The sequence below is a fragment of the Tursiops truncatus genome, chromosome 6, assembly GCF_011762595.2.
Source record: "Tursiops truncatus isolate mTurTru1 chromosome 6, mTurTru1.mat.Y, whole genome shotgun sequence".
NCBI lineage: Eukaryota > Metazoa > Chordata > Mammalia > Artiodactyla > Delphinidae > Tursiops > Tursiops truncatus.
The window spans coordinates 60,574,598-60,590,743 of record NC_047039.1 but is presented as its reverse complement, the minus strand read 5'-3'; the positions used below and the strand labels follow the sequence as shown (position 1 = coordinate 60,590,743).

At 44.3% G+C, this 16,146-nt stretch overlaps 2 protein-coding genes across 4 annotated transcripts in view; one reads left to right on the top strand and one right to left on the bottom strand.

Annotated features, from left to right (window-relative positions):
- Positions 1-1,973, bottom strand: part of AK3 (adenylate kinase 3) — a 41,369-nt gene extending 39,396 nt beyond the window's left edge. The window contains exon 1 of the mRNA XM_019934792.3: positions 1,861-1,973. The gene's annotated coding sequence lies outside the window, so the exon portion shown is untranslated. The remainder of the gene's footprint in view (positions 1-1,860) is intronic.
- Positions 1-16,146, top strand: part of LOC101334791 (tyrosine-protein kinase JAK2) — a 376,440-nt gene that overhangs the window by 11,653 nt on the left and 348,641 nt on the right. For 2 of the 3 annotated variants that reach the window (XM_073806147.1, XM_073806149.1), the window contains exon 2: positions 1,550-1,655. The exons of the other annotated variant lie outside the window; for it this stretch is intronic. The gene's annotated coding sequence lies outside the window, so the exon portion shown is untranslated. The remainder of the gene's footprint in view (positions 1-1,549; positions 1,656-16,146) is intronic. 3 annotated transcript variants of the gene reach the window in all.

Here is a 16,146-nt window from a genome sequence, read left to right as displayed (position 1 = left end):
TATTAACTCATTTAATCCTCACAACAACCCTATGAGGTAGATACTAATACGATCTGTATTTTACAGACGAAACAACCAAGGCATAATGGGGTTAAGGAAGAATTAAGATCACACAGTAAACGGCGGAGGAGGGCAATGACAATTATATTAGAAAGGGACACTGTCCATTTCCTCTCTCCCTTTTGTGTCTCTCCTACTCTTCCCTGCCCCTCCCCAACCCTGTCCCTCCTTTTGTGTGTCTTGTCTTGGGAAATGACATCTGGTCACCCAGACCAGAACCCTTGGACCCCTCTCACCTGCTGCCTGCCCCGTGTGTCAGCCTTTAGGTTCTACTGTCTGTACCTTCTTAACTCCTCCCCATCTGCTCCCTCCTCTTCATCCTCTGCCATTGCTTCCGCTCACAGTCCTGCCATTTCTTTCCCAAGGGACGCCCTGCTTTTAGTCCTGCACCCTGAGTTTGCTGCCAGAGGGATTTTTGCAAAATGCAGATCTGGCTAGGTCATTCTCCTGCTTAAAAAGTTTCTGTAGGGTTTCCCTGGTGGCGCAGTGGTTGAGAGTCTGCCTGCCGATGCAGGGGACATGGGTTCGTGCCCCGTCCGGGAAGGTCCAACATGCCGTGGAGCGGCTGGGCCCGTGAGCCACGGCCGCTGAGCCTGCGTGTCCGGAGCCTATGCTCCGCAACGGGAGAGGCCATGACAGTGAGAGGCCCGCGTACCTCAAAAAAAAAAAAAAAAAAAAAGTTTCTGTATTCCCTGGAGCTTTTAGGATAAAGTTAGCCTAGTATTCCAGGCCTTTCATTTTCTGACACTCTGCCACACTTCAAACCAGCTTCCCACACTACCTGCAGTCCCACGAAGTTTCATGACCTTTTGCCTTTGCATATGCTGCACCCTCTGCCTGGATCCTCTGCTCCCCTTCTTCACCTCATCAACTCCTGTGTATCTAGAGTCTTACCTTTTGGGAAGGCTTCTCCAGTCTCATCCCTGTGCTGATTAGACATCTTTTCTCTCTGCCTCCAGTAGACCCTGCCATAGTATGTGGCATTTACCAGGCTACAGTTCAATATTAGATTCCACTGTCTGCTTCTCCATCATTATATATATAATTCGTGGACCCCCTGCTTCAGAATCACCTGGGAAGTTTGTTGAAAATTCAGGTTCCTGGGACCTATCTTGGTCCCACCAACTCAAAATCTTCACAGGGTAGAGCCCAGAAGTCTGCATTTAGAAATTTCCTGAGAAGATTCTGACTTGTGCCAGGATCCTGACCACACTAGACGAAACAGCGGCCATGCTTTCTTGTACTTCTAGCATCTAGCATAGTGCCTGGCACAAAGTAGGCACACAATGAATGTGCTGCGAATGAATGAGTGAAATGGGCAGCACTGGTCAAGGCAACACAAATAAAAAGCGAATATTCGGCTACTGCGATTCCAGATACCAGCAGATGGCGCTGTGACGACATACATGCTTTTACGCCGGGGAAATTTTGTTTTACAGGAATTCAAGACTAAACTGCTGAGTAATTTAATTTATTTTTTCCTACCCAGTTTGTCTACCATTGTCCCACTTGCATGAATAAATTGCTTTCTGAAGGCATGAAGACTTAGACAAGAAAAACAAGTGGAAAGAGGCTGGTCACAGAAAGCTGAGCAGGTAATGAAAGAGAAGGGAAGGATATTCTAATTACCCCTATTCCATCCTCCTGATGGAAAGCTGCTCCCAGCGAGCGCTAAGTGTTGTGAAATTACCCAAAGCATTCAAAAGAATAAGCCATTTCAGTAAGAGGGTGGAGCCATCCTGTAATTCTGTTAGTCATCCACGTTTCCTTTACAGACTGTCAAATGCCTATGTGACTAACCTTTCAAAGTCGTTTCCCTTGCAATGCAACGTCTGAAAGCCTGAGTCTTCCTCCTGGGCTGAATACTTGATTCTCCCGAGGTGTTGGAAGTGAGCCTCACAGTCTAGAAGCCAGGGGCCCCATAGCCCACTCTTGCTCTCCTTTCCAGCCTCCCCTCTCGACCCCCAGGGGCATCCACGTGCACAGAAGTGATAGGGCTGGTGTGGGGCCCTGGGAAGACTATCAGGCAGGGCCAGAGCTAGAGGCTGAGCTGTTTTCCTCCCAGCACGGAGCTTTCCACCGGAAGCCCTCGGCAGGGAGGGGGGCGGGGTAGGGGCTTCTGCACGAGGCCCTCCGCGGGGAGGATGGCTGGGGAGGGGCTTCCCAGCGCTCTGCAAAGCTGGGGGGAGCAGTAGACACAGTGATAGACGCAAAGACAGAGAAGCAAAACTCCTGCCCTCAGCGCAGTCTCAGTCTTATTGGGAAGGCACAATTTAAAGGCATCACAGTAGTTTCGACACGGTGGGAAGAACTTTCAAGTTCTGAGTGACCCAGCATAAACTAGATGGAAGTGCTTAAAAGGAATGAGAGAAGATACAGTTTCCCTTTCTCTTTTTTTTTACTCCTTGAACTGTCAAACTCAAAACTCATTAGGTGGGGAGCTAAGCAAGTTGGGACTTCCTGGCCGGCTCCTGGTCACAGCAGCAGGCGGGAGCATCCTCCCAGGTCCCCCACGTGGGTTTGGTTGTCCTCATGATGAGGGGTAGGCCCACAGCCACCTTTGGATGGGGCCAGTGGCCGGGAGGTTGGAGACCACCAAGAAGGAGAGTGTCAGGTGGCAGATGTTCTTGTCTTTGTCCAGTGTCCCCTCCTCCAAACCGGGAGGAAGGGCATGTCTGGGCCCAAGGGAGCTGTCCCCTGGAAGCAGGAGAGCCACGTCTGCCCCAGCTGTGGACAGCACCGATGGTCTCTGGCCAGAGTGAGCCCTGGGTGTCAGGGAACATGTTTTACAGATTCTGGGCAGCCTGAGTGGTAAACGCAACAGCACTACCAGTAACCTTTCTCTCCAGGAAGTCCAGGGCCTTGCCCTGGTGGCTGAGTTGAGAGTAAGCAGCTGGGGGCAGGTTCCAGGGGCCACACAACACAACAAGTGATGCATCAAGGGAGGCAGATCTGGCTCATGTTGTCCAGGGAGGGCTGCCTGGAGGAGGGCAGGAGGCCAGCCAGCCGGAGGCCCCATCCACACTGGCCAGCGATGCCAGGACTCAGCCTCAGGACGGCCGTGGACCCGTGAGGGGCTGACGTTGGCGCTCTCTGCTCATAGCAGGGAGAGCACATCCTCCAGATCAGAGAGAGGAAGCTAACCTTCCTCCTGATCAACAGGGAATTGTGGAGAGCAATGCTTCCTCCTGGAAGGGATCCTACCCTTGGAAGGTTGGGAGGGAGGAGCTCCCCTTCTGTTGCGCAGCAGTCTAGAGAGGGTGGCCCTGCTGCATGTGGGAGCTTTTGGAGAAATCTTCCCTTAAGCCAGGGGAGGGTTAGGAGCAGGTGCTGCAGGGGAAGCACCTTCCTGCCCTGGAGGCTGTAGAAGAGAAGCTCACCACTCTGTCAAAGCTGCCCTGGGCTGGGTCCCCAGCTGGAATAAGGATCAGCCACTGGCTGCCCAGAGGATTGGGTTCTGTCTGGGAGAGCTGGGTTTAAGGGATGGGGTCACAGGAGCTTGTTGCCCGGTGGCTGTTACTATTGTGATCCTAGGGCTGGTTCCTCCATCTTCTTAGATGGTTGAGTCGCTGCAACATGGAACTCCTTATTTTAATCCCCCAATCCACTCTTCTTTCATATTCCTCATCTCAGAACTGGTACTTCCATCTGCCAAATTGTTTAAACCAGAGAGCTAGACATGATCTTTGATTCAGACCTTCCCTTTCATATCAAATCTGTTAGCAATCCTATCATTTCTACTTCTTAATCTCTACTATGACCACTTCCCTCTCTCTCCACTGCCACCACAATAATCCAAACCATTGTCATCTGCTGCCCAGACCATGGGAGGAGCCTCTTTGTTGGTCTCCCCACTTCCTCTTTCAGCAACCCCCTGCCCCCAATCAGTAGACCCTCCCTGTGATTCTTGGGCACCCTGGTCATTTCCTTCAGAGCATCCGTCACAAGTTGCATGCTTATCTTGTCATGCAGTTTATTGTCTGTCTCCCCCACTAGATGCAGCACCAGGGGGCAGGGAATCTTGTCTGTTAAATGCATCCTTGTATCCTTTCTGCCTAGCACAATGCCTGGCACAGAGTGAATAGTTTTAAAATGAATGACATTAGGTCAAATAGTTTAGATTTTAGTCAATAAACAATGAGGAACTATCACACAGTTCAGAAAAAGGACCGATAAAACATAAGGACGTGTTGGGGGAATAATGGAGGCAGCTGGATGGACATTAACTTGAATCCTCTTACTAACATTTTCCCGTTGATGAGGCCTAGTGTGGTGTCAAGATAGAGTTCTAGACAATTTAAAGGAGAGTTCTTTTTTCCCCCAGTTTTATTGAGAAATAATTGACACACATCACTGTACAAGTTTAAGGTGTACAGCATGATAGTTTTATTTACATATGTTGTGAAATTATAACTAAAATAGGTTTGGCTAACACCCATCTTCTAATAAAGATACAATTTAAAAAAGAAGAAAAGAATAAAGGAAATCTTTTTCTTCTTGCGATGAGATAAAGGGAGAATTTCTATCTTTGTGAATATGTAGGGAAGAAAAGAGAAAGGCATTGATGCTGTAAGTCTGGTGAACCAGAAAAATAACATTACTTCATCTCTTAAAAAGAAAAAGGATGGGACTTCCCTGGTGGCACAGTGGTTAAGAATCTGCCTGCCAATGCAGGGGACAGGGGTTCAAACTCTAGTCTGGGAAGATCCCACACGCTGAGGAGCAACTAAGCCCGTGCACCACAACTACTGAGCCTGCACTCTAGAGCCCGCGAGCCACAACTACTGAGCCCACGTGCCACAACTACTGAAGCCTGTGCACCTAGAGCCCATGCTCCGCAACAAGAGAAGCTATCGCAATGAGAAGCCCGTGCACAGCAACGAAGAGTAGCCCCTGTTCACCGCAACTAGAGAAAGCCCACGTGCAGCAATGAAGACCCAACGCAGCCAAAAATTAATTAATTTTTTTAAAAAAAAGGAAAAAAAAAGAAGTTTTTTTCCATGACTGGAAAAAAACCTCAGATTTGACTGGAAGAGTTCAGTTTTTAGATATGTTGAGTTTGAAATGACTATAAGTATTTCTTATGGGCCATTGAAAACAGCCAAACTGGGAAACTTCTTTGACAGTTTAGTCAGCCATGAAGTAGTCATCGGGTTTATTAATTAAGGAATTACAATAAATTATTTAATTCTAGCAGAAAGGAGAGAGTTAAAACTTGAAAATTATGAATCCTGTGTTTAAGGACACAAATAATTTTGTGCCATAATTTTGTTACATAAAACATGACCATTAATAGGTATGCTGTTGTCTCTTGAATGTGGAAAGATTTTATTGTATGAGTACCTGTCACATACGATTTAATCTCTACTTATGTATATTTTTTCATGTTTTCCCGTTTTTTTGATAATGTATAGTATTTTATAAATCAGGAAAAAAGTAGGAAACATTTTTTTAACTATACATCCCTCCTGGAGTATACTCTGGGGACAAAAAAATATTGTAAACTCTTTTCTGTAACTGTATTGTTGGTGTTAGTATTGTTGTTCTGAGACTAGTTTAGTGTTTTGTGGGATAAAGCAAATGAGTAATTATGTTGGGGTCCTTGGGAACCAAGTTTTTTTTGCAGTGGGAGCAAAGAGATACAAATGTAAGAACAATGAAGTTAACTTAAATACCTTGAATCCTGAATTTGAATGGTAAGTGCCACTATGAATTCACAGTATATTTTATCTTAAAAAAGAAAAGGTGTTTCTCTGCTTTGCCTACTGAAAAAGCCTAGAAACAAGGACAAAGTAGCAAAGAGTGCCCAGATTATGGCCTCTGATTCCCACTAAAAGAAGTCAGAGTTTCTTGGGGAAATGGTTGATTCCAGATTAGAGACAGAAAATATACAAGTTGAGGCTGGAACATCATCTCATCCAAGAAAGCAAGGAAGTTATCAGGATACACTTGAATAATGCAAAAATCCTCAGCAACCAAGTTCAAGAGTCACATCTTGGAGAGAGGGGATAATTTGAACATTATTAAGAATATTAACTGCAATGGATTGAAACACATCAAATATGTTTAACTTAATGAGCTCACACACCCCCAAATCCCCAGTGGACTCCTCTGAAGAGCTCATTATTTTGAAAATTGGTAGATAAATGAAAAGGAACAAACACACATCTTACCTTTCCTCTATGAACTGCACCTCAGGTAACCAAATAGTGGATGAGAGCAAGTTTCTCTTTATGGAAATATTTGAGATAATAAATGAAAAATAAATAATTGAATTTGAATATTAGCATTTTGCAACCTCTAATGAATTAATGGAAGTAGGCAGTGCTCATCAATGGCTGCCAGCAGGCAAAAAGAAGAGACATCTAGACGTTACACGCCTTATGACAGAAGTGCACATCCTACCTGTAAAGTATGCCTCCTGTTTCGTAGCCCCCTCCAAATTTGAACTTGAATCTTCTGAGTCGTCCAATATCAGTTACTCCTAGGAGATATTTAGCAACATCTGGAGGTTGTTTTTGGTTGTCACAATTGGGAGAGGGAGTGCTATTGGTGTCCAGTGGTTAGAGGCCAGGATTGCTGCTAAACATTCTACACCACATAAGACAGCCACCCACAATGAAGAAATATTTGGCCCAAAATGTCAATAGTGAGAAAACTGAGCCTGAGGAAACCCACTTGAGATCAAAAAATCAATTTATATATAATTATATATACTGTGAACAGAGGAACATGTCAACTGACATCTTAGGGATGCAATCGACAAAATCCAGACTCTGGGAAACTCTACATGAAAGACAATCAAAATAGTTCCTTCAGCAAAGAAATTGCAAGGAAGAGGGGAGAGAGAGAGAGAGAGAGAGAGAGAGAGAGAGAGAGAGAGAGAGAAATGAGGAGCCATTAAATTAAGAGACCTATGAAACCAAGCAATTAATACTGATTCAAACAAACTAAACAAATTTTAAAACCTTTGAATAGTGACTGGATATTTGACAATATTAAGAAATTATCCTTTTAGGTGTTGTAAAGGTATTTGTTTATGGTTTTTTTAAGTAGATTTATTTATTTATTTTATTTTTGCCTGTGTTGGGTCTTTGTTGCTGTGTGCAGGCTTTCTCTAGTTGTGGCGAACGGGGGCTACTCTTTGTTGCAATGTGTGGGCTTCTCATTGCAATGGCTTCTCTTGTTGCGGAGCATGGGCTCTACGCACGCGGGCTTCCATAGTTGTGGTTCACGGGCTCTAGAGCACAGGTTCAGTAGTTGTGGCACACGGGCTTAGTTGCTCCATGGCATGTGGGATCTTCCCGGACCAGGGCCCAAACCCATGTCCCCTGCTTTGGCAGGCAGATTCTTAACCACTGTGCCACCAGGGAAGCTCTGGTTATGTTTAAAAGGGGGTATTTATCTTTCAGAGATACGGATCTTTTAGAAATATTTACAGATGAAACGTTATGTTGTCTGGAATTTCCTTAGAAATAATTTAAGATGGATATGGATGGATAGATGTGGGTCTAGATGAAATAAGATTGGTTGTGAATTAATAATTGTTGAATTAGGTAGATAAGTACATGAGGGTTCTTTCTCTGGTATGTTAAAATTGTACACATTAAAACGTTAAAAGATTTTAATCATGTATTTTATAAAATGATGGTTATAATAGATGGTAGTTTTTTTTTTAATGTCCTTTACTTTAAAATAAAAGGGTGGCATCTTTTTTTGTCAGTGTATTAGCTACCTATTACTGCATAACAAATTATTCCAAAACTTTGCAGGTTCAAACTTTATTATCTCTTATGGTTTCTGAGTGTTAGGAATCTGAGAGCCGTGTAGCTGGGTGATTCTGGGTCAGTATCTGTTACAAGGCAGTAGTCAAGATATTGGCTGGGGCTGCAGTCATCTGAAGGGTTGACTGAGCCTGGATGTTCCTCTTTCAGGATGGTTCACTCACATGGTTGTTGACTGGAGGCCTCAGTTCCTTGTCACATGGTCTGTCTACAGGGTTGCTGGAGTGACCTAATGGCATGGCAACTAGCTTCACTCACAGCGGGCAATCCAAGAGAAAGAACAGGCAGAAGGCTGCAGTGCCTTTTATGACCTAGTCTTAGAAGTCAAACTGTCACTTCTACCATATTTTACTCATTAGAAGTGAGTCAGTGAGTCACTGAGTCCAATCACACTAAAAGGAAGGTTAATTAGGATCTACCTCTTGAAGGGAGTATCAGAGAATTTGTGGACATTTTAAAACCACCACAATTGGTCTCCTTTTTCCTTTTAATTTTACAGGTCTGTAACATCCTAAAGTGATAAAACTATAGTCTCAGAAACTCTCCTAATATAAAAAAGACTACAGAGTTGGTTTTCAATATATTGAAGGACGGTACCTACCTTTTACTCACGAGGTTAAGGTGCCTTCTTACTTATGATCAGAAGAGCCAATCTAAATGGAACCCTAGTAGTAGATAATAGTAAATTAGTTTCAAAGGTGAAATTATATGTTGAAACAATTTGAAAGGAACATATAAGGATGAAGATTTTCAGTTAAGAAAGTACTGAAGGGTAGGATAAATTCTGAAGGGTAAACTCATTTGCAATATCACTAAAAATGCTCAGTGGAATTACAGGAAAGGAAATATACAGGATTGTTACAAGTAATGAATGAAGCCAGCTCTTAGCTTCTCATCTCTCAGATATCCCCAGGCTCGTCATTATCAGAAACGTTCACAGTAGGCTGGATATAATCCTATAGTTTCCTTTATTGAAAACCCTGTCTTGTTCAAAATGTGTGATATAAGCTAAACAAGGGCACTACTTCCTCTGTACCGCTCAGACATTCGTATTGGTCGTATAGCTACTCTCAGATGCCTTGTATTTTCCTTTTTGCATGTCTTTCTTCATCATATCAGAGAATCTCAAAGAGTAGTTCCTGGACCCCGTGCAGCATGAGCACCTGGGAATTTTTAAAGACGTATTTCTAGAGCCAATCCCACACCTAACAAATCAGAAAATCTTAGATTGTGGCCCAGGAGTATGAATTTTTAATAAGAGCCCCAGGTGAATTTTTTGTACAATAAAGTCAAGAATCAATAGATTAGGCTGTGAATATCCTGGAAACAGGGTCTGAGTCTTTCTCATCTCTACATTCTTAGACCTTTATCCTGTATCCTTTTACATTTCTTGGCATGGCCAACCTTGGCACTCTAGTAGGTGTTAGATAAATTTTTATGGAATTGAATTGGGAAAATATCCACATATTGTGAAGTTTTAACTCCACAAAGTCATGAAGAGATTCTAGGTAATGAGACTCTTGGGCTTTGCGTGGGTTTGGTGAAGTTGTCATGTATTGTTTTTGCCTATCTATCATCTGTTACCTCTTGTGATAACAGAACTTTAATTTTCCTTAGGGGAGCCACTCCTCTCTCTTGCTCCATTCTTGTAGTTTGAGAGACACTGATACTACTTTTTGTACAAAGGAGATGAGAATGTGACTCAGATTTGGCCAATCAGAGCACCATACTCCTCCAGACAACCGTGGTCAGTTCAGAAATGAGTATGTGATCCAAGCAGGGCCAGTGAATGCTCTACTCCACATTTGCTGATGCTGCTGGGAAAGAGGTGGCTTATTCATAGTGGGTTTGCCAAACTGGTAGAACATGAGTCTGGATTTTCTAATGACCATGTTTGTCTCCATCTAATGCACTTTCTGTCTCTGTAGATTTGCCTGTTTTGGACACTTAATTTAAATGGAATTATACAAAATGTGTGTGTGTGTATGTGTATAGCTTCTTTCACTTGGCATAATGTTTTCAAGGTTCATCCATGATGTAGCATGTATTAGTGTTTCATTCCTTTTTATGGCTGAATAATATTCCACTATGGATATACTCTATTTTGTTTATTCATTCATCAGTTAATGGACATTTGGATACCCTTTAACTTTTAATGAATCAATACACTCCTTTTTATGGTTAAGCACTTTTTTTTTTTTGTGGTACACGGGCCTCTCACTGTTGTGGCCTCTCCCGTTGCGGAGCACAGGCTCCGGACGTGCAGGCTCAGCGGCCATGGCTCACGGGCCCAGCCGCTCCGCGGCATGTGGGATTTTCCCAGACCGGGGCACGAACCCATGTCCCCTGCATCGGCAGAGGGACTCTCAACCACTGCGCCACCAGGGAAGCCCGTTAAGCATTTTTAAGACAGTGAAAGATGTCTTATAGATGGTTCTGAATCAAATATTGGAACATGTGATTTGTTGAGTGATGAGTGTTATTTGATGGAGATAGTGAATAAAATATAGGAACTTAAGACAGTCCTAGAAAATCAGGAATGTATCATTTATGTAACAATGCCACATTTGTGTATTAGGCGTCAATTAACATTTGAAGTTTCATAGTTATAAATCCTAATATTTAATAATTATGATATGATGGCTTCAAGATTGGCAACTTGTGGGACTTCTCTGGCAGTCCAGTGGTTAAGACTCCGTGCTTCTGCTGCAGGGGGCATGGGTTTGATCCCTAGTTGGGGAACTAAGATCCCACATGCCATGTGATGTGGCCAGAAAACAAAAACAAAAACACACAAAAAAAGGATTGGCAGCTGGTGCCTTAAAAATTCTGCTGTGATTGTTTATCACCTGCCGATCATCCACTTCTCTTTCACTCTCACAGTCAATGAAGAGAGTTTATGATTGTGAAACAAGACTGAGGTCCCCCGCCCTGCTCCTCTCCCAAAGGCTCTGAAACAAGCACAGAAACTTTTTCAGCTTTTATCAGTGTTTTAACTCTTAACAATTATAGAAAAACAGAGGTTAAATATCACAATCAGGGTGTCTCTGAGAATTATAAGCATCTTTAAAAGTGTTAGTTATGGTTGTCCCTAGTCATCATCTAAATATAAATGGGACTCAGGGTGTTGTCTTATAGTTCCCAACCTGTTGTCTTATGTCCCAACCTTCTTAGACAGGGGTCCACGACCCCTGGGCCACGGATTGGTCTGGTCTGGTCTGTGGCCTGTTAGGAGCCCGGGCCGCACGGCAGGAGGTGAGCGGCGGGTGAGCGAGCGCAGCTTCACCTGTATTTACAGCCACTCCCCATCACTCGCATTATCACCTGAGCTCCGCCTCCTGTCAGATCAGCGGCCGCATTAGATTCTCCTAGGAGGGCGAACCCTCCTGTGAACTGCGCATGCGAGGGATCTAGGTTGCGTGCTCCTTAGGAGAATCTAATGCCTGATGATCTGAGGTGGAGCTGAGGCTGTGATGCTAGGGCTGGGGAGTGGCTGCAAATATAGATTATCATTAGCAGAGAGGTTTGACTGCACAGAGAGTATAATAAATCAGTTGCTTGCAGACTCATATAAAAACCCTATCAGTAAGTGGGAAGTGAAAACAAGCTCAGGGCTCCCACTGATTTTGCATTATGGTGAGTTGTATAATTATTTCATTATATATTACAATGTAATAATAATAGAAATAAAGTGTACAATAAATGTAATACACTCGAATCATTCCAAAACCACCCTCCACCCCCGGTCCGTGGAAAAATTGTCTTCCACGAAACCAGTCCCTGGTGCTGAAAAGGTTTGGGACCACTGTTCTTTGATGTTCCCTTGGGAGAGGGGCATCTGTTTGTCATAGAGAGGCTGGACCATATGACTTGTGTTTCTTGAAACTTGGAAAGTCTATCACCTCCATCAACTCCTCGGTTAACACCTTTCACAAGACGTTTAATCAGGTGTAGGAGAGAGAACACAGACTTTGGAAGCCAGACAGACCTGGGTTTGAAAACCAGTGTAGTAATTTTTTTTTTTTTTAAAGTTGTAGGACTCTGGAGATGGACAGGGGCCTGGGGGTCTCTAGGTCCACCTGCTCACCTTTTATTTATTTATTTTTTTAAGATGTTGGGGGTAGGAGTTTATTAATTTATTTATTTTTGCTGTGTTGGGTCTTCATTTCTGTGCAAGGGCTTTCTCTAGTTGTGGCAAGCTGGGGCCACTCTTCATCGCAGTGCAGGGGCCTCTCACTATCACGGCCTCTCTTGTTGCGGAGCACAGGCTCCAGACGCGCAGGCTCAGTAGTTGTGGCTCACGGGCCTAGTTGTTCCACGGCATGTGGGATCTTCCCAGACCAGGGCTTGAACCCGTGTCCCCTGCATTAGCAGGCAGATTCTCAACCACTGCACCACCAGGGAAGCCCCAGTGTAGTAATTTTACATAGCTGTGTAACAAATTACCACAAACTCAGTGGCTTGAATGCATACTAATTATCTCACAGTTCCTGTGGGTCAGGAGTTCAGGCATGATTTAGTTGGGTTCTGTGCTTCACAGCCTCACAAAGTTCTCATCAAGGTGTCAGCCAGGACTGGGTTCTCGTCTGGAGGCTCCACTTCTAATAAAACTTCAACTTCTAAAGTAGTGACTTTAACTATTTGGATGTGTAGATTTATGCATTTCATCAAACTTCGGAAGTTTTGCCCACATATTCTTTCTGTCGCTGTCTCTCTCTGCTCTCCTTCTGGGACTCCCATTCTGTGTATGTAAGCGTACGTCTTTTTTTTTTTTTTGGCCGTGCTGCATGGCTTGTGGAATCTTAGTTCCCAACCAGGGAATCGAACCTGTACCCCCTGCAGTGTAAGTGTGGAGTCCTAACCACTGGACCACCAGGGAATTCCACCCCCCCCCCCTTTTTTTTAAATTTTCTCAAAGTGTGATCCTTAGGCCAGGAGCATCAACATCACCTGGGAAGTTGTTAGAAATGTAAAATCTCAGGCCCTACCCCAGATGTACTGAAGAAACTCTGGGGATGAGACCTAGCAATATGTGTTTTAACAAGCCCTCCAGGCAGTTTCGTTGCATGATAAAGTTTGAGAACCATTGTTTTAGACAGTTTGAGTTTATTGATTTAGGCTAGCCATGTGTGTTTTAATTATAGTCACACTTACTAAACTAGAATTAATTATAGTCACACTTATTAAACACCTACTAGGTGCTAAGCACTGGGCATACAATGATAAGACGATTTCTGCTTTAAGTGATAGGACACAGTCCTCACACTCACTGGATCACAAAGTATTGTTAGGTAGGCTGCCACATAAACAGGTTTCAAGAGGTTATAAGGGGATATATATGGGGGCTTCCCTGGTGGCACAGTGGTTAAGAATCTGCCTGCCAATGCAGGTGACACGGGTTCGAGCCCTGGTCTGGGAAGATCCCACATGCCGCGGAGCAGCTAGGCCCGTGTGCCACAACTACTGAGCCTGCGCTCTAGAGCCTGCAAGGCACAGCTATTGAAGCCCGCGTGCCACAACTACTGAAGCCTGTGCATCGAGCCCGTGCTCTGCAACAACAGAAGCCAGCACAATGAGAAGCCTGCACAATGCAACAGAGTAGCCCTGGCTCGCCGCAACTAGAGAAAGTCCATGTGCAGCAACAAAGACCCAACGCAGCCAAAAATAAATAAATAAATAAATAATTTAAAAAAGGACGATATATATGCAGAAATGTACTTGTGAATAGTTATTGTGGGAGCTCAAAGGAGGAGCACAGGACACAAACATTCATCCTAAAATTGGAGTGGTGTAAGCATTAGTTCCAGGCTGAGGTGAGAAAAAGCCCATTGAACCATTATGATTTGAATAAAGGAGATGATGAGATAGCAGAGTGGGTAGAAGTGTGATGTTGAGTAACTTTCTTTATGGACTGGGAAGAATCTGTTTCTACTCTGGCCCCCAAATCCACTACTGAGCCAAGCACACTTTTATCATTATTAAAGTGCAAGTATTTGTGGAAGTGATTACAAAGCAAGGTATATGTCATTTATCATTTAGTGTGAAAGAAAAATCTATAAGCAGATTTAAAAAATTGTAATGGATGATTTTGAAAATAAACAAAAGTAGAGAGAACTGTATTATAAACCCCTATGTACTTACAACCCAACTTTTGAAGTAGTTGGTGTGAGGACCAAATGAGATCATGTGTGTGAAGCCTTTAGCATAGAGCCTTAATTTCAGTAGGTTTTCAGTAATGGCTTGTGCACTAGTCAGGGTTCAAACAGAAAAGCAGAACCGGGCTTCCCTGGTGGCGCAGTGGTTGAGAGTCCACCTGCCGATGCAGGAGACATGGATTCATTCCCCGATCTGGGAAGATCCCACATGCCGCGGAGCGGCTGGGCCCGTGAGCCATGGCCGCTGAGCCTTCGTGTCCGGACCCTGTCCTTTACAACGGGAGAGGCTACAACAGTGAGAGGCCCGCGTACCGCAAAAAAAAAAAAAAAAAAAAAAAAAGCAGAACCACTCACTAGAGGTTTATTGTAGGGATCTGACCTTATGCTATTGTGAGGGCTGGTTTCACAGTCTGTATGAGGCTGTCGTCTTTGCGCCTGGTGATAGAGCCCAAAGTCAGCAGGATGAGCTGGAACTTGCATCAGTCTCTCACTGACTCCAAGCCTCTGACTCCAGTGATGGGAGTGACCAGCAGAAGATGGTGTCCTTTGTCATGGAGGTAGATACGCAGCTGGCCCAGGAATCGGAGTTGCTAAGTAGGATCAGGTGGAAGCTGGAGGAGCTTTGGGCCTGGCTGCTGCTCCTTGCCAACAAGGTAGCTACGTGAGCTGCAAGACAGCCTGGTACCCTGCAGTGACCTTTCAAACATAAAAAATGTGGCTGTGACTTCAAGTTTGCCTTTGAAATCTCATGCAAGATGTTTCTTGTGGTTTGCTAACCCAGAATTATGCAGGGAAGGGGATTCGGGGATATGTAGTTTCATTATCTATTACTGTGTAACAAACTACCCCTGAACCCATAGCTTAAAATAGTAACAATCATTTATTTAGCTCAATTTGGGCAGGCCTCAGTGAGGATAGCTTATCTGTGCTCCATATGGTGTCAGCTAGGGTGACTCCAAAGACTTGTCAGAGGCTGGCTGGGGACTGGAATCATCTGAAGGCTTCCTCACTCCCATGTCTGGCAGCTGATGCTGTCAGCTGGAACAGCTGGCACTAAATCTTTGTGGTCTCTCTGGCATGGCAGCTTCATGGTAGCCAGACTTCTTATTAGAGGTTCAGGGTTCCAAAGATATGAGATGACAGAGACAGACAGACAGTGACAGAGAGGCAGACAAAGTTTTTATTCTGGTTCTGCCATTTATTAGTGATGTCACTTTAAACAAGTCATTTATTCTCTCTGAACCTCAGTTCTCAAATATTAAAAAATCAGAACTTATATTGGAGGTGCCCAGAAGAAGACCCTGAGGCAATAATTTGAGTGAAAGTAGTTTATTTGAGAATTAATCCCACGAAATATCAGAAGGGAGCTAGGAAGGATACGGGGAAGGGAAGGAAGCCAGTAAAAGGTACTTAAGCAAGTAACCCCTGTAGACCAGCGCTCACCAACATTTTTGGCACCAGGGACCGGTTTTGTGGAAGACAATTTTTCCACGGGGGATGGTGGGAGCGGGATGGTGCAGGCAGTAATGCGAGCGGCGCGTAGCGGCAGATGAAGCTTTGCTTGCTCGCCTGCCGCTCACCTCCTGCTGTGCGGCCCTGTTAGTAATGGGTCTCGGACCGCTACCGGCGTTGGGGACCCCTGCTGTAGGCAACTGAAGATTAAAATCTCTGAAGGTCCCTCGGGAAACGCTGTAGAATCTATGTCTCAGAGCTATCTCACTCAAAGTTTAAGGGCGCTGGGATATTTATACATCAACTCCCATCAGCCATTGGTTGAGGACTCTGGGGGAGGGGGGGCGGGGCATTAATTCCCCAGCACCTTAGCCCTGCTGAGTTCCATACAGGTGGGAAAAACCCTCAGACAAAGAGATCTAGGTGCTGTTGGAGGATAATTAAGCACGTTTGCACTGAAAATAGTAAGAGCTGAAGGGATATGAACAGGGCACAGACAGGGGTTGCTACAGAAGATATTAGTTGTTTTTTAAGGTTGTTGAGTAATTAAGATGAGATGATATACAAAACATACACTCCTGGTGTGATGGTTCTTTTCCTTGCTTTGGCATCCTCCACAGCAGGATTCAAGGGAGGCCCTCAGAGGTCCTGGAGTTTTCAATACTGTCAACTTCCTAAAAGAAGTCTCAAGAAAT